The sequence below is a fragment of the Calidris pugnax genome, unplaced genomic scaffold (assembly GCF_001431845.1).
Source record: "Calidris pugnax isolate Ruff unplaced genomic scaffold, ASM143184v1 scaffold8, whole genome shotgun sequence".
In the NCBI taxonomy this organism is placed as follows: domain Eukaryota; kingdom Metazoa; phylum Chordata; class Aves; order Charadriiformes; family Scolopacidae; genus Calidris; species Calidris pugnax.
Genome location: NW_015090830.1, coordinates 10,997,488 through 11,019,085, shown reverse-complemented (window position 1 = coordinate 11,019,085; position 21,598 = coordinate 10,997,488).

Sequence of the window (21,598 nt, the reverse complement as noted above, 5' to 3'; positions counted from 1 at the left end):
CATAATTCAGGCCTGAATTTCCATAACTGGTCCTGGAACTGGCCAATTTTAATTTAATTGGCTGTTCTGGAAAAAGTTATGACGTTCTTAAACTCTTGGCAATACTTATTCATCATTCAGTGCTGGGAGTCAAAATCTGGTGTAATTTTTTGTTGTCTTTCAAGCAGCAATTGGTTTGTAATGTATGTATGGAAATATATATTTATCCAATTTTACATTTGTCTATACATGATATTTCTTCTTCTTTATAAAAAAGGGTATATGGGTATACATGTAAACACCTAAATCACAAAAAAAGTAAAAAAAAAAAGTGGAAGTCTATTTGACAAGGTCTGAAGATGCCAGGGAAAGAGCTCAAAATAAGTGCAAAGCATGTTTGTTACTAGTTGATCTGGTTGACATTAGATCTGTGATAGAAGCAAACTTTTGTTGTGAAGAATTAAAATACAGGTGCCTTCCATATGCATTGCTGTACAACAAATATTGTATTCAGTGGAACAGAGTGAATAATTTTCCTTCTCTTAAATGTGGAGTTAAAGTCTCCAAAAAATAAGACATTGCTGTATACAGGGATCAAAAGCAAGTCTAAACCTTTATTTGATATATTCCTTTAACGTATTGGTTCATAAAGGATATAAGTTGATATAAATAAGAAATTTACTGCTGTTGGTGCTGATGAGAGAAAGGTCAGTCAGAGATACCTTCCTGTGGAGTCTGCTGGCCTGTGTAAACACATGAACTTCTGTGATTGTCACTTATGCTGAAATGATAAATCTGGTTTGATTTTTTAAAGTATTTGTTTAAGCAAGTTTACACAGCTTGGGGATAATTATTTGCTAGGAAATTAAATCTCTCTGGCTCTTCCATCTTACTTTCATACTTGTCAGCACTTCCTATCAGTCTCCTTCCACCTTTCAGAGCACTGCTAATTCACATTAAAGTCAAGCCTGTGTTAACGTTACACAAAGCTTTTGTTTTCACTACAATTAGAGGAAGTAAATATAAATAAATGCTGCATCTATAACTTTGTTTGTTCTTTACATTGAACACTGTTTAATTGAAGGAGACATGACGTTATCTGGAAAAAGTGCTGTTAAAATGTTTTAAAATGAAAAAAATTAATATTCTAATAAGTTAAAATGTAATTGCCAAATAATTTACATAGCAAGTTGGGTTTTTATTGCTCTATGCTTGTTAGTCAACTAATCACAGGACAGGAGAAAAGTGATTAATATTATGTTAAAGAAAATGCCAAATTTATAAGGTTCCTGTAATTAAGAATTCAAAGCTCAATATCATTATTTTTATATAGTTCAGAATCATACTGAAATACTATTAATGATAATGTCATCTGATATTCAAAAACAAACAAAAGAACACTGTGGATCTTTCCTTAAGGGGCTTCAGCATTTCAGAGAATAGAACAAATACATCTGTATCAGCAAAACAAGAAAACCACAACCTTTTACTAAACTAATCCTAGAGAGTGAACAAAAAGAAAAAAGTACTATAAGAACTTCGTTGTGTGGAACCTCCCTCCGACCCCAAAAAACCCAACAAAAACCCCAGCAAAATCTTGTAGTCAATTACATGGTCTAATTGTAGATCTATTGAAAAATTCTGATCAGGATCAACAGCAAAGAGACAAGTTTTTTAGGGTATTTTAAATATTTCCTTCACCATAGAAAACAAAGTATTATCGGGAACACTCCAAAAGGAAAAAAGTATGTGACTCATATTAATAGAGAAATATATCAGAGAATAATGATTTTGGACACTTTTGAAATTAAACAGTAATACATCTTCATTTGTAAGAAAAATAAATCAAGAAAATACTCATAATCCAATTTGTGAAGGTAAAAATTGTTTAAATAACCACATAAACATAGAAACAGTTCAGGATTGAATCACAGAGTACCAGATTAGAAGGGACCTCAAGGATCATCTGGTCCAACCTTTCTCGGTAAACTCATGGATTAGACAGGATGGGCAAGTACCCTGCACAGGCCGAATCTTAAGTGTCCAATGTTAAGAAATCCACCACTGTTCTGGGGAGATTATTCCTATGGCTGATTTGTCTCATGAAAAAGTTTCCTTTTGTGTCCATTTGGAATCTCCCCAGGAGGAATTCCTACTCATTACCCCTCATCTTTTCCATGTGACCCCTAGTAAAAAGGGAGTCTCCATCTTCTTTGTAGCCATCTTTTAAATACTGGAACACAGTGATAAGGTCTCCCCTAAGCCTTCTTTTCTCAAGGCTGAACAAACCCAGTTCTCTCTTTTCCTCATATGGCAGGCTTCCCAATCCTTGGATCATCTTTGTGGCCTTTCTCTGGACCCTTTCCAGCCTGTCCACATCTTTTTTCTGTAACAGGAACCAAAACTGAACACAGTATTCCAGGTCTGGCCTGAGTAGAGTGGGATCATGCCTTCTTTATCTCTGCTGGTGATGCCTTTCTTGATGCAACCCAGCAACCTGTTGGCTTTCTTTGCTGCAGCAGTGCACTGTTCACTCATATTGAGCTTGTTGTCCACCAGGACCCCCTAGGTCCTTTCCACGGAGATGCTCCCTAGCCAGGTAGATCTCAGCCTGTATTGCACTCCGGGATTATGTTTTCCCAGGTGCAAGACCTTACACTTGTCCTTCTTGAACTTCATAAGGTTCTTGTTCACCCACTCTTCCAGCCTATCCAGGTCTTCCTGCAGGTTGGCTCCCCCTTCCGAAGCTTTTCCCCACTGAGTTTTGTGTTGTCAGCAAACTTTGTCAGGGTACAGTTGATCCCATCATCCAGATGATTTATGAAGATATTAAACAGTATTGGGCCCAGAATCACTCCCTGGGGGACCCTACTTGTAACAGTTTACGAGTTTGAAAAGGACCACAGTCTGGGAGCAGCCTGTCAGTCAGTTTCCCACCCACCATGCAGACCACTTGTCTAGACCGTAAAGCATCAGTTTCTCCAAGAGAAGGCTGAGGAGAACCATGTCGAAAGCCTTGGAGAAAAAATGGTAGTCAATGTCCACCTCTTGCCCCACATCAACCAAGGAGGTTACTTTGTAGTAGGAGGTGATTTGGTTAGTCACATGCTATTTGGCACAATTGGCAACAATAGTAATTTTCTTAAAGAGTGTATTTTAAATTATGATACAATCTTGGTTTTGAACAAAGACTTACCCTGCAAACTTATTCCAGACCAACATCAAGCAGAAGTACTTTATCCTGTTGCTTTATTATGTGTCTTACAAGAACAGGAAGCTTTACTTCGCAGGAATGCTTCTGCTTAAGTGGGTAAAACTTAAACATTGGCTTTGAGAAGGTAGCTGATTTTATCCAATAAATATTAAAAATGTCCAGAAAAATTCTAATCCTTCTTTAAAAAATTGTCTTATTGGGAAATATCATCAAGGCAAAGGATGTATAAGAATATAACATTTGAAACTTACATGATTGGGAGATATATATGTATTTGGTTACCTGTCTGAATACTATTTGTTTTTTGTAAGTTCATCTTCAATTAGAATCCAGAATCAAGCACTTAGGTTTAAAATCAAAATTAAAAAAAAAAAAAAAAAACAAACACAAAACCAACACAAGGGGAGATGGTTAAAATAAGCAACGAATGTAACCTTTTGAGTTCATTTATTTCAGATTCACATTTAAGAGCGTATCTTCTACTTTGTAGAAATGACGTCCACTATATATATAGCCAACATGATAATTGCATTTTTTTATTATGTTCTCAGCAAAAATTTACCAATTCTATTAAGCACTGCAAAAGCATCACAAAGAATCAGACCCAAAATTTACCAATTCTATTAAGCACTGCAAAAACATCACAAAGAATCAGATAACAAGAAATGGGGCAGGTGAAAAATTCTCAGCAATATTCCTAGAAGAAATGTTAAAGCTTATAACATTTAGATTTAAATGAATCTGCCTGTTCAAATACAACTTCATTAATGAAACATATTCTTCCTACTCTGTAATGTAGGAAGAACAAAAAAAAAAGTGGGAAAATGTATCTTATTTGTGTACTGCTGCATTACTTTTCTAGAATATATATAACTAAAGTTTCTGATACTGATGGGATAGCTCATCAAACACAGTATATGCTCTCCATTCTTACCGTGTCTATTTGTTTCTATTTCTAATGATTCTGTTCCTTTGAAGTCTGAATTCCTCTTCCCCACTCTCTTGCTTTTCCCATCTGATCCTCTGGTCACGGTCCATCTAGGGGGACAATTAGAAGCAGTCAATAGATGGACAGGAAAATCACTATAAATTATCAGATTATATCAGTATCAGTCCATTTCTTTATAATTTTCACCACAGATTCTAAGATACCATTTATTCTTAAAAAATATTTATTTCCCAGATGCAGAATGAGTAGATGGACATTCTCAAGGTTTTTGAGGGTCTTTGGTGTCCAGAGATCAATGAAACTTTTTTATACTCTTACATGTACTACTAAATAAAAAAGGCCCAATTGTACATCCCTGATTCAGATATGTCTTTAGATTCTCAGTTTCCCCTATATTTCAGAGCACTAAGTTTTGGAGTTTAGTTCGCATCTTTCCTTTATAGGTTATATGCAGTGCAGTAAGGAAAGCGGTCATCTAGTTTTCAGTAAAAGAATCACAAGCAGTCATACATCCTAAATATATATAGATATATTTATATTTGGGTTTTGTCAGACCTTATGGTTTGCTTCCACATTGAAACACCTCACAGTTTGCTACCTTGAAATTTGTTAAAAGTAATAGTATTGCTTAATTTACTGTAGTTGGCAAACATTTTACAGTTGACCAACCCACTTTCTATTGTCTTTTCTAAGTTACTTGTTCAGAGACTGTTATCGAGTCAGGCTAAAAGCAACCAGAGAATTCAGGTTTTTTCAGTTTTCATTAATTCAACAAGAATTGCCTTTCCCTACTTACAGATTTTTTTCCAGCTTATTTGGCTTACTTGTGAGTTCTGTTATGGGATTTGGAAGGTATCTGTATTGCTTTAAATTCATTTAGTAAACCCCAAGAGGGTTTCAGAGGCAAAGCTTCTTAGCAAAGGATTGCAGACTTATTGATGAGAAAAAGTTCAGCTAAAACTCTCACAATGCCTGCAGTTCAATGCAATTCAGTTACTTAGAGAAGTTAAACTTGTTTATTTGACTTAATATATATCAATTCATTTAACTGGTAGTACATACTATGCAGTAAAAACTGTATATGGTCACATAGTAATGTATAAAGTACCTTCCAGATTGCCAAAACAAGATAAGATAAACAAGGCAATTAAGGGAGATATATATACATATATATAATGCTTTAATGTGATAATTTGTTTTGCTGTTTAATCAATTGTTTAGAAACTAATATCCACAGTCATTGCTATAGGAAACATCTTTTTAGCAGAAAACTAGTGTATTCAAAAACATTCTAAAAGATGAGACCTATATTTTTTACAGTAAACTGAACAAATAGTAATTAGAATACAGAGCATCAATATGAAAACCAACCATCTGTCTGTTGGGGTAACAAAATGTTGTTGTTACAAAATGACAAAATTCATCAATGGTATGAAATACAATATTTCTCTTCAGCAAAACTTGCAATTTTGCAACTGTCTAATTAAAGAGAAAACATAAGTCAATATATTTTTTTCTACATTTTAGTTGCTACAGGGGCATGTGGCATTGTTCTACAGTACCAGTGAGGCGGATGCAAATAGTCATTAAATATCCTGATTATATAAATAAATTTAGATTTGAGTAAGTTACTCAAAATTTCATAGGACATAGGATGAACATCCAAAAAGGTATATTCTGTTATGTTACTCTTTGTGCTTAAGAAGCTCTTTCTCAAAGTGCTGTCTTCCACCTTTCAGTTCTTGTGCATGTTACTGAAAAATCTTTGTATCTCTAGCTGCCTAATCCCATATAGATAACTCATGACAGAGAAGTGAATTAAATCCTCATTGTCCAGACCAAGGCCAGCACACTGGAATACCCTTACTTTTGTAGTTGCAGTGAAAGGAATGATAGATCTTAAAAATTTTCTTGCCCCAAATCCAATACACGATACTAATGAAAGTAACATCAAAAAATAAAAATAAGAAAATATTTCTCATGCTTTTTTTGAAAACTGAAACAATGATTAAAAATCATTCATCAAAAAGGGTAGTCAAAAAAAAAAGGAAACTCCCACAAAAAGAATAAAAAATTAAGAACTTCAACATGTTCAGAACTCTTACATTTCTGACAAAGGCTGACTTTTTACCCTGAGGTTTCCATTCTTCCAGATATGCCCTATTACTTCAAACACCAACGTTTTAATCATAATAACAGAAACAGACACCATGTCTCCAAGACTAGAGCTCAGATATGATATAAGACATGAGGCTCAGTTTGCCTTCTGCCTCACACAGATCACTGGTACTGTCAAGCTGGAAATGCAGCTACATTCATCTACAATGAAATAAGTAGATGTAGCAGAACCCCAAGCTCTGAAAGTCCATGCAACATGCACTTGACACAGTATTTAAAACTCAAAACCTTTTTCTGACCTCCATTCTTTACCCCAGATGCAGCCAAAAGCCCCAAATTTTGCAGAAGGACAAAGTATGTGACAGAAAAGTCACAAAAAGACTGAAATAAAAACTCAGGGAAAGATCTACACATTTTATTTAATAAAATTATTTTTTAAACATAACTTGGTAAAATATATATAGAGGGGTCTATTATTAACCCCAGCAAGGGATATTTTGATAAGAGGATGTGACTGAATTTCCTTAAAATTACTGAGGGACTTAGGGACCTGCTTAAATTATCTCTCTTGTTTAATTTGCCATTTGGACATGAAGAGCTGAATATGAATCTTCACAGAACTGGGGAACTTATGATGGAAGAAAAAGCCCTTAAGTGATGGCTTCCCTATGGAAAACTATTCCACAGCCTAATGTATCTTCCTGTCAGAACGTTTTTAATGATATTTAGTATAGGCTTTTCTGCTCCTAATTCCATCATATTATTAATATATATCTTAATGTACAACATTAAAATCACTTCTAGCCTTCTTGACATTTACATAATTATGTTCTTGTGGACGCCCTTTTGAGTTAAAGCTCAGGTGTCCCTATATCATTGCTAAAAAGTTTCCTTCATTCAGTCTCTTCAGTATTTCTTCCTTTCTCTTCCCCATTAAAAATAAACTATTTCCCAGCATAGTTCTTTTGTCCCATTCAATTTCTTCTAATTTTTATTGCAAGAAATGGAGGTGCTACTACCCTCACGGGTGATGGAGCTTTTAAACCATCCCTCCATTTCATAAAGCAAAGATGAAGTTTTGTGGAGGAAACCTCTGCATAGGAACAGTCCCTTGCATTGGTTCCCCTTGCCCCAAGGCTCTGGGTGCAGCAGTCCCCCCTGCAACCCAAGCTTCTTCACCAGCTGCTACTGGCAGCTGACTGCTGCAAATATTAGCAGGCAGGCAATCAACATGGCAAGAAACACACCTCCTGTAAACTTTTTAGCTTTCATTCTCTGACTTTACAAACTTTTCTTCTCTTACTTTTTCACTGCTCCCAAAACAAAACACCAAACTCCACCTGACCAGTCAAATAGCAACAAAAACAGCAGAAGAGTTCTGCATACAGAAATATTTTATATATATATACACACTCCATTTTCTGGGATTTTCATTCCTTGCTTTCATTACTTGCTTAAGGTGCCTTCGTTTCCTTGCGTGCTCTGCACCAAAGAAATGCAATGAAGCTTTCTAATAAAATTGTGACGTTATTTAGATATTGAGTGTAGCAAAAAAAGCACCTCAAAATCCTAATAATGCTAATATTAAGTGAATATAGCATGCAAATTAAAATGCAACCCCGAAGTCCTTACTTACATCAGAGCTAAGAATCTATGCTTTTCTTTTGAAGGGCATATCAAAATATGAGATACAAAGATTTCGTGAAAAGAAAGTGGCTTAAGTGTTGGTGAGAAATTCTAGTCATTTCTATCATATATATCTATCAAATGTATTTGTATTAGTTGTCCAAGTTATTCCTAACAATTTTGATTTCTTTATTCCTCATTTTATACCTTTGGATGAACTTGTTAAAATAATCACTCTTTAATGCAGAATTAAGACAACTAAGAAGCCATACCTTAGATAGCTTCACTCTAAAAACTTGATCCTAATAAATTTCAGAAATTTCTTTACTCTTTGAAATAAATTATGTCAAACAAGCTTCCCGCTGACCAACACTGAGCCCTGCCAGTTGGTTTGGTATTGCTCTGAAGTAAAGCATGTAAGAGAAGTAAAGAGAAGTCTAACAAAGTAATCATCATTGCTTATGTCCTCACAAATGACTTAAACATGTACTACTCTTATCTTTGGAGCACATTTAAAGAGCGTAAAAGGAGCCAGTAGGAAAAAAAAAAAAAAAAAAAGCCGCCGCCGGTTAAGAAAGCAAAGATAACACAGGAAAACAGATGTGACAAAAAATTATGAGGACATATGTAATGATCAGGCATATGAAATATATCTCATGGATGGAAATATTCTATTATTGCATGCTGACAACAATTACAGGGTCTGTACTTGATGTATTCTTAAATGGTTTTGAGAAATTAAAGTGGAGAGAATGAGTTAAATGCCTAAACAAGAAACAACTTGTTACCTCAATGTGAGTTGAAATGATTAGATGATCTGTTAATGTAAATATTTGAAAGAGGGAAGAACAGAAATAACACATACAGGAATTTGAAGTTCCTGAGAAAGTGGTTAGAAAGCCTTTCATTAAATTGCACACTAACACTGCTGGGCCCCTGCTATTGTTCAGAGCCCATAGCATTAAAATCATATCAAAACAAACAAATTAAGCAGCACAAGCATAAAATAAATGAACAACTGTTGTGGGCTAAGTATCAATACTGGATGATAATAGGCTACATCCAGGGATGGGAGTAACTGCTTGTCAAGCAGCTGAACCGTTAGTACTGCAGATGTTTCAAATATACCTACATGATATAGCATATTTGTACAACTTTACTCCAAACTGCTCTGCGGTTAGTTTCTTTTAAAACTTTTATAGATATTGAAATTTAGGAGGATTCATTTGGAAAAATAATAATAATAAAAAAGACAGTGTCAGGAGTGTATGAAATATAAGTCACACCATAAAAGTCTAATTACAGAAATTTATTATAAAACTTTCAATGTAATGTTTGGTTTCATTTTATATTAAAGGTATGATTTTAGATAATTTACATATGGTTGTTAGATTGTTTAATAACTAATTGTTTTGTTAAATTCAGGAGATAGTAGGTTTCGTATACTTATGCACGAACATCATTTAACAAGCATATACCAATTCATTTGTTACCGTCAGTAACAAATACCACTCCATAAATAAATACAACTCAAGTGAAAAACAGGCTTAGAACATCAATTAATCATTAATTTAGCATATGTAAGCTACCAATAAGTTATAGTCAACGAAGAAAGGTCTTATATTTGAGGATGCAGAGAAGTATCAGAAGAGCTACAGCGGTACCGCATTTGGTGCTGGTTTGGTCCTTGTGTATTGATGCAATACGAATGCTCCACTCGGGGAAGAGGCAAGTGGAAGCAGAGCAGCTACAGGAGCAAGCTTGCAGAGGGCCCAGGGAGTGAGCTGCCTGATCTCATTCCGAGCAGCTGTAGCCATGAATGCTCCGAACAGCAGCAGTGGCGGGAGGGCCAGCGCTGTGTGATCAAAGGGCTTTGGCAGTTGTGATCTCTGAACTAATTCCAAAATGTCAATGAAATGGCACACCAGGACTAAAAAGAGACTGTAAGGAATTTAATAGCTTAGGGGGGGACATTGCGACTTTAATTAGGGCCAAAAATAGATCTGGGTAGAAAAGCAAACTAAGCTTTTATGAATATTAACATAAGTACGAATATTTTTGGTTTACTCTCCTTCCTCTGTGAAAACCATTCTTTACCAAAAAAAAGTGATTTACATAGATTTCACAGAAGTTGGGGTCCCAAAATGAAAAACATTACATGAGAGGAAGAAAAGGCATATGCACAAAGGGAGAAAAGGGAAAAAAAATCCATAATATTCATTATTTAAACAGCTTTTAAAATCTTTTCAATGAATTACTACATTAGTACAAAGAAACTGTGAGCACTATCTATCTGTAACTGTGTGAATAAAAGGACTATTTCTGAAAAGTCACTGTTGTTTGTATTTCCCTCTACACAGTTAAATAACACAGCAAGATTGAAAGCCAGAATAGGAATCCTCAAATTAACATATCTTATGGGACGGAGAAATGGAATAGTTATTGCAATGCTAGCTTTGAACAAAAACAACCTGGACTGAATTTCCTAATTGCCTTCAGGTGTCCTATTTAATCTCAAGCAAATCAAAGCTAGAATTTTTAAGGTATTCAACTACTGATTTGAGTATACCTTAAAAAAACTTTTACTAGTCTCTCTGGAAAGAAAGATTCAGGTCATCTGATTTTAGGCCTTTAATTTAAGGATTTGAGGTTCCTAAATCTGTGAATTTGTGTTGTCACTGGAAAGTGTCAGCCTCCCAATAGAGGAGCTTTTGACTAAGAAAGATATCTAGACTAAATCCCACAAAACTAAGTGATATCTGGCAGATATCACACAGGGTTAGATATTTTTTTACCTGAACCTTTCTCTACTTATTTATCTCCTTTTTTTTTTTTTGTGGCTTCCCCATCAGATAAGGATATCTTTCCCTTATTTAACTTGCAGTAGTTTTTGAGATTTAATCATACAGTGTTTATACAGCTCTTTGAACATTCAGCGAAAAGTGACAGAAATGGTCAAGGGTCTCAGGAAAAAAAAATGATTGAAAAAATACAAGGATTGATTATGCTCAATAAGAGGATGAAAGAGGTGACTTAGGAAATGTATATGGAAAAAACGGTAAGAGAATTTAGAGCAAGAGTTTGTGTTCCCCTCTGCCTAAGACAAAGAAATAGTCAACTATATGAAAAGATGATAAACATACCACAGACAAAAGTATATGTTTTTCATATTAGGATTAAGTTGTGGAACCCATTGTTAATGAAAGGTTTTTAAAAAAAGGCTACCACAAATTTAACAGTTGTAAATCCGCTGCTTTGGGACTTTGGAAAATCTCTAGCTCTGCAGCTATGAGCATATGACCAAACATTGCAACAGTACTGTAGTTTTTGCCCCTGCCTATCCCTTGAACAAGTGTTTCAGTTTATGCACACTGCAGCCCAGACCAGTGGTGACTGACTGATATTGGTTCAGTAAACCCACTTTATTTTATCACAGGCTAACAGCTCAAGCATAGTCGCATCTAGCAGCTGGTCGTTTATTTATTTGTCTGAGAACATGTAATCTGTACCCATGCCTTTAGAAATCAAGTTATATTCAAACATTGTCAGTAAAGTATCCCTCTCTCCTGTTCATTCACGTCTCTCTGCCGGAGACACCAGAGTTAAATCCATGACCTTTGAAGCCAAAATGGTACAGTATGTCCTAGATATTAAATATTATGGATATGAATTTTGAAATGTTTGACATTGATGCTAAGCTTAATTCCAGTCTGACTGAAGTTAACATAAGATAAAAAGGTAAAACAGGTTTTGATATCAGAATACAGATATTTCCTGCAGCCTCTTGCTCCAGGCATACTCTTCTGAAGACAAGGATATCAGCCAATAAGACGAGGCACAGACACTATTGGGAATCTAGTTATTAAGAACACAGACATGAAAGGTGTCATCAGGAACTACATGGAGACTTGCTTCCTTGCTATGTGAAATGACAAAGTTCATGAAGCACCCAGTCCTTAGCACTTAAAAAAAGAAACTACACCAAAAAGAAAAGTAACTCAGAAATAAATAAAACAATGAGCAGTTAAATATGTAAAATACCTGCAGATGACATAGAGATCATTTAAAGACATCATACCTAGACACAGACATTGAATCATGCTTCCCCTTTACCACTTCCTTTTACTTCTTCCTCTTCTTCTATTTCCCAGGAAGCCAAACCAAACAAATAAAAAAAAAAAAATATGTTGAAGACAACACTACTAGATATCAGAAAGATATATTCATGGAAATATAGGAAAGACAGCTTAATGTTTAACAATTTACATACACTATCACAACAGGATAGGCCAAAGGGCTAAGGAGCAGCTCACCAGCTTTAATATCTTTAATAATAAAAGTCTCCCATACTGGAAACTGTAAAACAGAAAGCCAGAAGAGCTGATAGATGATCAAGAGGTAAAAGGACCAAGCAGTGAGGCTAAGGCTATTGCAGAAACATTAAACTAATTATTTGTATTAGTATTGATATTCGTAGTGGTGGTATGACCAAACAAAACTCACACCAAACCAGGGCCAGGATCCACATTCAGAGATTTTAAAACAAGTAAAACCCATAGAAAACACAAAACAAAACTCAATAAATTGAACAACAGTCAATCAGTAGGATCAGGGATTTCTAAAGCAATTTGATTTCTGTGTTCAGTCATAACACCTGGTTAAATATAAATTCCTACATGTAAAACAAACTTGGTGTCAGAGGAATGAAAGATGTCAAATTCCATGCTGATACTTAAGCATAGTTTCAGAGGTGAAACTGGCAAATGCAGGTATGGCAAACTTCTGTACCAACCTATCTGAAAGGAGTTATAACTGTTAGTACAGACATTCTAGTCAACCAACAGAGCTCTATCATAATTAGGCTGAAGCAATGTAGGGATATGACACACTTCACAGTGTATTTCTTCTACTGTTCCAACAAGTATTTTTGCTTGGGCTATGGAGCTGATATAACGTGCTTGGTCTTCTGAAAGATTTTGATGAGACACCTCACCAAGACAAATACAGCAATTAAATTGTTGTAAGATATAAAAGAAAGTCAACTTCTAAATGAATACTGATTTAAAAGTTAGAAAGCAAAGGACTGGAATAAATGGACAATTTTCACAGTGAAAAGATATTATTAACAGTGTTCATATCCTTCTATGTATTTCTTGTGGAACCTACCAGAAAAGGATTAGGTGAAGACACAAAACAGATCAAAAATTGAGAATAATAGATCACATTAAATGTATAGCTCAGGAATTCCTTGATAAACTACTGATTGTCAGAAACATGTAGTCCTTGGATTAACAGTTTCTTCTGTGGTTTTCCTTGGCATTTCCAATTCCCATTCATGAATTACTGAGATGGACTTTGGCCTGGAGCAGAGTTGCAGTTAAATTTTATGAACTGGGTATGGAAAACAAGAACACCACAAATCCAAGGTATAAAACTTTATGTTCATCCTTGATTAATTAAAGAGTGAGAAGAGCTTTCAGTTCTGCATTTAACAATAATAAATTCCTCAGATGTACGATCCCTTGATGTGAGCTTCAGAAAGTATACTAAAAGAACTAAGTTAGGTGGTTCTTCCAACTACTAAAAAGGATTTCTTAATTCATGTATACTGTGAAATATCACTGTTAACGGACAGTATCATATAACACACACACTGAATTTTTGGTGTCTGAAATGTACAGAAGTGCAAAGAATTTTGTCCCAAACAAGAAATAATTACAATTAATTTTAAAACCAATCTGATCTTAGCAATTTTAAAACATTATATCAAGTCACAACATGTCTTCTGAGCTATAAGGAAAAATTTAAAACATCTAAGCAAAACAAAACCTTCTCTAGGGATTGATTCTGTGCTCAGATTTGAACAGCAGCTAAATATTTGCCAGATAGAGATGGCATTGGAGAACATGTTATAGTCAGCTTGTGAGTTTATAGTCACAACTATAAAGTTATTAGTATCACATACTAAGCAGCTGAGTTAGCCATCCCACGCTCATAGTGCAGTATGATCACTCTATGCAAATGCAACCATATCCGTCTGCAGCCCTAATAAGTACATGAGCAGCATTTTACTAGTATATTAAATCAGAAACATTCATGTTGCTGGTCCAAATATATTCTATACACTAAACTTTGTTCCAGGAAAGTGGAAAAATACCACTTGTGCTTCAGCTTCTGAACCCAATCAATACCTATCGTGAAAAAATAGTTAAGTTTTCTCAGTGCAACTTTACCCATACATCTTTCAGCCAAACAAAAATCATGCCTTTTGGCACCCTGACTTGACTGAAATCACTAGCATAGACATAACCGGCTGTTGACACCAGCAAGGAAATAAATTTCCTAGGGTAAGTAGATTTACATAGGCATAAATTAATCATACTATGACTGTATCTGTTCAATCAATTTAATTACTATAAAATAGTTCCATAACTGCAATAAAACCAAAATCAACAGCAAGAGATTCTTTAGCTAGTTCCAGGCCCACTGAGAAGTGTTCATGTGATTTTAAAAAATTCTTTGTGGCATATCAAGTAAATGTCTGTGCTTTCCTTTCAATAATCTCTTGAATCCATCTAGCTTAAGTGGAAGACTCTCCAAAGGCCTTCTAAATACACATACTAAGACTGAATTGTTCACTCTGGTCTTCATACACTCTGTAAATTAAATAAATGCGCTCATTCCTTATCATTGAGCCTTTTAGGAGTTGTGGGCCCTGAAATGATTCCCCAGTGCCTCCAGTTTATGACATCATTCTCCACTAGTTTATTGGATACACCTTTTAAATCCAATTTGTTTTGATTTTTCCCTCTAGGTTAAGACAGATATAGATTTTTCTACCACCTGTTCCATAGATGTCTCAAATAACAAAATGTTAGGAAAAATATGGAATCTCAGAACATTTTTATTTGTTTAGGAGGTGCAAGGTGTTTAATTTTTCTCAGTATGTTGCAAAAGAGCCAAATCAATCCCAAGGATGAACTATATCCATGAGTATGGGTAATATACCAAAAAAATCCCACCCCATTCACTGTCCCCTACTATCTTTAAATGGCAGTGTTTGCTAATGTTTTGATTTCTGGGGCAACTTTCATTCTGTAGGGCCTAGTTCCAAAGCAGAAAATACATGTAAGGGTCTGAAACTGCAAAAAACCTCAGTAATATAAAAATCATTGCATCTTAAATGGAGAAAATAAAAACAACTTTGAAATTAAATAATAGCTTTCAATTAGTATTTTTCATTAAAGACATAATATCCTTGTTTCTTTCAGATAAATTGAATAATTACAGAACATCAAGCTAAAAAAACTCAAATGTTGAAAAGACAATAAATACTTTTGCATAACCTAAGTTGCACACTTGTTAAAGTGCTATAATGAAATTTCAGTCATTAAAAACTATTCTGAAAAGTGCCTAACAGGTCCCTTGAGGATGCTGACCATGCAGGAACCTTTTGATGAGGGAGAACTGACAGAGACATTGAAATATCTTTATTCTACTACTCAATGTGAGAGACAGGAGCACTGTGGCATGAGGGAAAAATCCCATTAAGGTGTTAAGATTTCCTCTAAGCCTGATTTTTAAATGCAATTCAAGGGTTTCTGACTCAGAGTTTTAAGATACTTGAAAACCTTTCACAAAGAATAAGTGCAGAAAGAGTAAGAATTAAGCTTATGTTATCTGTGAGAATTACTTGAGGAGTTAGCTATAATTGTTTTGAAAAAAATATGCACAAAATTTATTATATAAATATTTTTACAGCTAATTTTTTATTGATCCTTGTGCACTTTTCAGAGCGTTACCAAACTACTTTCATCAATGACAATAAGGTTCCAAAATAAGCTTTGGAGTTTGCTTTAAAAGACTTCTCATGTAAGATTCATAGAATAGTTTGGGTCAGAATGGACCTTTAAAGGTCATCTAGTCCACACCTCCCTGCAATGAGCAGGGACATCATCAACTAGATCAGGTTGCTCAGAGCTCTGTCCAACCCTGAATGCTTCCCAAAGTGGGTTATCTACCACTTCTCTGGACACCCTGTTCCAGTGTTTCACCACCCTCATTGTAAAAAATGTCTTCCTTATATCTAGTCTAAACTTATCCTCTTTTAGTTTAAAAACATTAGCCTTGTCCCTTCAAAACAGGCCCTGATAAATAGTTTGTTCCCATCTTTTTTATAAGCTTCCCAGTCATTAAGACTGGGGCCTGACTGTTTCTTCCAATGCCACTGCCCAAAACTGGAAGGAAAGAGGGAAAAACCACCTTTTCTATAGATTCCCAAGAATGGACCTTTAAAGGTCATCTAGTCCACACCTCCCTGCAATGAGCAGGGACATCATCAACTAGATCAGGTTGCTCAGAGCTCTGTCCAACCCTGAATGCTTCCCAAAGTGGGTTATCTACCACTTCTCTGGACACCCTGTTCCAGTGTTTCACCACCCTCATTGTAAAAAATGTCTTCCTTATATCTAGTCTAAACTTATCCTCTTTTAGTTTAAAAACATTAGCCTTGTCCCTTCAAAACAGGCCCTGATAAATAGTTTGTTCCCATCTTTTTTATAAGCTTCCCAGTCATTAAGACTGGGGCCTGACTGTTTCTTCCAATGCCACTGCCCAAAACTGGAAGGAAAGAGGGAAAAACCACCTTTTCTATAGATTCCCATACCAACCATCCCAAGGCCTTGAAGTCTCTTTTGATTGTCCTTGGACTGTGCCTTGCAGCTTCATCACCACCCACATGGAGAAGAAGTAATGGGTAATAGTCTGAAGGCTGCACCAGGGTAGGAAGTTTTGTAGTGGTGTCCTTAACATGGGCCCCAGGGAGTCAGCAGACTTCCCTAAGAAGAGAGTCTATTCCAGCATATTGGACCCTCTGTTCCCCTCAGAAGGGAGTCACCTACAACTACATCCCATCTTTTCTTCCTCGTGAAGATGGTTGTGATATGGTATGTAGGCCTTCTGACCCTGGAAAGACCTCTAGTGTAGATGGGTGGTCATCCGCATCGTCTATTGACTGACCTTCCACATCAAGGACGGTGTTCGCCTGATTCCCCAAGCGTGGACTTGTCTCCGTTGTCTCACACTGATGTTCTCACTACTGCCATTGGTTACCAGTGAAAGGCTCTTGCACGCCCTGCAGTGTGCAACCTGGATGGCTGCATGTTTTCATGGGATCTCTGTCTGGGTTGCTACATCCTTTCTGGCGAGCACAGAGGACATGGCTTTCTGCCAGGTGGATACCACAGCTAAGCTCCTCCCAAGAGGGTGACAACCAGCAACTGAACTCACCTCCTGAGATGATAGGGTGACTACATCCTTCCGCACAAACCGCTGCACCACTGCCTAGTTGATGCACCACGCCCTGTTGAATATGACTCGTAAACCACTCCTTATTCCTACACAAGAAATCAAGCTTCTGATACCCATATTTAACAAGAAATGATTTTGCATGAACTACTGTATTCCTTAGTCAGATTTCACTCCTTGATTTTAGTCACAAAAACCCAGAGGCAAACAAGTGTTTCCAACACCTTTCAGAATTATTCACATATTTCTTTCCTCAGATCATTAACAGGATGAAGGAGTCCACCATCTATCCAATTTATCACTTTATAGGACAGGCAAAAACCACTGATTAAATGTAGTACTCTAAAAGATGGAGAATCACGCAGTCAATAAGTTTTTCATCCAACTCCAGGCCATCTCAAAGACTGCAGTAAATGCAAGTGAAAAAATCTCTTATGCTATCAAGTCTTAAATTAGGCTTTTACAACTTTAAGGTATTTTTTTTTTTCACTCTAGGTCAGTCTGCTTTTCATATATAGTTCAGCTGATTATAGAACTATGATTTTAATGTAAGAGTATTGGCATTTTAGCTTAACTATTTCTATATCTAATCCAAACGTGAAGTAATGTGAAACTAGACAAGCACCTTTTTATTTAAAAGTCGACAAAAAAAGCACTCCTCTCATCAGCTCCTGGTGTTTAAAGATGCTTTGAAGAACACTTGCTAGAGCAGCAACTGCTGATACTCTCATTGGCATTCTGGAAAGCAAAGCAACCATCCTCTACTGATGGAAAAAGCATCTCTGTGGATTCTTTCCACTCTGGGCCACCTGATATATTTCACATTTTATATATCCTATGAAGAGTGACATTCATATGAAAGATAACTTTTACCCTTTGATAGTCTAATCCTTCCAAATACACTCAAGATTTCATACACCTCAGTGATCCCCCAAGGAACAAACTGAAGAATAAAAGATACTGCTTGAACAAGAATGCAAAGTGATAAATATAGCTATCATTTGTCAGAGCTAGCTACATCACAATAAGAGAATTCTCAAGATGATGTTGTGCCACGTTATTAGCCTCACATACTTAACATTCTCTAGAAACCTTAGATTTGTTTTCTGGATGGAATTAACCCCACCATCATAATCTACTCTGCTAACTACACAGGCAATATTTTTTACCCCAACATAATAAGAGAAAAAAAATAAATTTGTTTCATCTTTGCTACTTTATTTATACTTCCAAGAAAAAGTGTCCTCTATGAAGACCTTATTGTCCAAGCAGCATGTAATTCACAACAGACTGCCTTACAAAAATAATTTTTTTCTAGGAAAGCATATCCTGGATCTATATGGGAATAGTGACTTACTGTGGAATATGTTGGGCTAAACAGCTCAAGAGCACATGGAAGCTTTGCCTGTATTAGTTTACTTTGACAGATGATGGAGCTTCTAAATATTTATTAAGCACTCACTATACCCTTGCTATGATGAAAGAAATCGTAAGCATGTCATTATGAATGAGCTACTCATCTAATATTGGGGAGGGAGAAGAAAAGTAACAATACCTCAGAAACAGAAAGTTATTAATCCAAGCATTAAAGAGCTAATTTTCTGTGATGCTACAAAAAAAAAAAAAAAAAAGCAGTAACATAACATTACAACAGCTTACAAGGTTTTTTTTGCATCTATTCTTTGCACAAGACATTTGTGACTAGATAATTGCATATCTCATAAGCAGTCATTAAGTGGTTTATGTTGACAGAATTCATGCTATATTTTTAATTTGAAGGATATGCAAAAAGGATATGCTAAACCATTTGGCCTTATAAAACTATGAAATGTCTAAGGCTGGTTACATTAACCTCAAATTCTGTAAAAGAACATTAAATGTTTGACATGAAAAAGAGAAAAACCTTTGTTAACATTTTTTAAATGTTCACATTTAACAAAGAGAAGAGTGTGAATAAAATATTATTATAAAATAAATATGAGTAGTTGCTACTCCCTAGATGGCTCTTACACAGTCAGTAGGTTACCACAAGGGCAGATGGAATACACTGCAGTAAAGTTTCTCTTTCCCACAGCTGAGTGCAGCATGTAGCAAAGTTATAACCCAACAAAGGTAAATACGGATAGGCCCTCAGGCTTAACACATACTTTACTGGTGAAGAAAATATTTCAACTAAAGAGGCATAGATTAGTTAGCAGGTGGCTAACCAGCATGATCCCAAACATAACCACAAACATTTCTTTTTGTAATTTCTGTCTCAATTGTAATTTTAAATACTTTGGAAGTCAAACAAGATGAAGTGATTTTATATTTCATGGGATGGCTATCTCTAGTTGATCACTGTGGCATTACAAAGCATTGGGATATGATCTAGGAATGCTGTTATGTATCTTTGCACAGAAAATCTGAAAATTAAAGTGGCTATTCTGTGATTCCTTAGGGGCCTAATTTACAGTTTCAGATCCAGGATAGCTTGGCAGTGACTTCTCTTTCATTACCGTAGCAGAAATTTATGTAGTAACAGCTGTGGAAGAACAACAATAAAACAGAAAAGTTTGCAATGAATGTATTTGCACATGTAGGTACACTAAGCTTGTACATAAAGCATTATTGCCATCATAATGAGCACTTCTATTAGAGAAATGATTGACATAAAAACTACGCCTTCGTAGCTATCAATCAATGTTGACCTTTAACTGGGGGCTCACTGGGAAACTAAAAATTCTGCTGGTGGAGTATTTTGTAGTTTTGAAATGTAATTTCATTTACCCATAGAATGAAGCATTTAAAGAGTTGCTAATATACTTTGATATATTTTTAAGCACATTACATTAAAAGCATCAGTAAATTCATAAGTTTTATATGCAATTTGTTGCCCTAGATAGATGAATAATCAGAGTAGTGAGCCATTAGAATGTTGTCTGTTATTACATTGGCATCAGACTCAAAGTATTAAAACATAGCTTCCCAAGCTTCTGAATATGCAACCTGTTACAGCTACTTTTTATCTGGATGTAAAAAAATACCCAACTTTTGAGGACAATTAGAATAAAAATAGCTATGGTTAAAGATGGATCCAACTTGGGTTACTTTCTAATCTCTTCAGTATGGAATTTTAGCTCAAATCTTTCTCAGTTTCGGGCAGCAATTTTGGATTTAGGCACAGAAAGGCATGGGCTTTTTACAGGATTCCTCATGGTCCTATCAGTTAACTCTGTTGGGATTGTTGAACAGTTGGATATCCTAGCGTTAATAGTAAAACACACCTATTAGTCCACTATGTTCCTAAGTCTTACTGGAAACTCAAGTCTGTTAAAATGTTACTTGAACACATGGTCTTACAACTTTTCAAACAATAAATATTTTTTTAAATGTTAAAATATGGCAAGCATATCTGAAAATGTTTTCCTTAACTTGTACAGCATTTGCAGACTCAAGGAGCTTTATTTAGCTCGCACAAGTCCTGTAAGTCCATTCTAGCACAGATAATACCAAATAATAGCATAAGGTAGAGCTCCACTATCAACCTACAGATAGAACTTTTATGAGACACTAATAGGAACCATATTTATTAACAAGTACCCTATCATTAGGTCAGGTTGAATAACGCTTTGAGCAATCTAATCTAGTGGAAAATGTCCCTGCCCGTGGCATGGTGTTAAACTAGCTGATCTTTAAAGGTACCTTCAAACCCAATCCATTCCATGATTACTTTCTAAAGAACCAGTAAACAAAACAAGACAAAGAACAAATCGCAAGTAAATGGCTGTATGAATGAGCAAATGGGTCCCATAATGCAAATAAGTAAAACCCCAGGTAAAGCAGAATTTAGAGCTTTTTAAAATGGCATTTAAGGTGTAATGGGAAATCACATTAGACAGTAGTTTGACCTTGATCTCTTTCAGGCTTTGTCTTAAAACATAACAAATTCAACCTTTATTTCCTATCCAGGGAAGTATGGGATCTGCACCCTCACCCATACTCTACTGTTGCTTTGAGACAACACAGCCAAATATATCAATTTCTAAGAAGTTCCTGAGGAATGGGCAGAACTATGTTTTGTTTCTTGAGTTAATGTGCATTTTGGCAAGAACAGAGAAGGTGCTGGGTAAAGAAGGATGCTGCCTAGTTTGACTTTTGCCAGCTGAACAAGGTCTCTTTCCCTGAGTCACTGAGTATAGTGGGAATCACATGGAATTGCAGGGTGGTCTCAGTTAAGGGAGAGGGCACCTGGAACCTGCAGTCAGGGGAAGGCACCTGGGACCAATAAAGATCAGTGCAGGCTCTGAATCATAGCTGGAATCATGATGATTTCCAAGAAATACCAATGAAACTATTGATTTATGAAAAGCCTCAGCAGTTGAAAATCAGATTGACTTTTAAAGAACTTGATAAAATGTCCCACA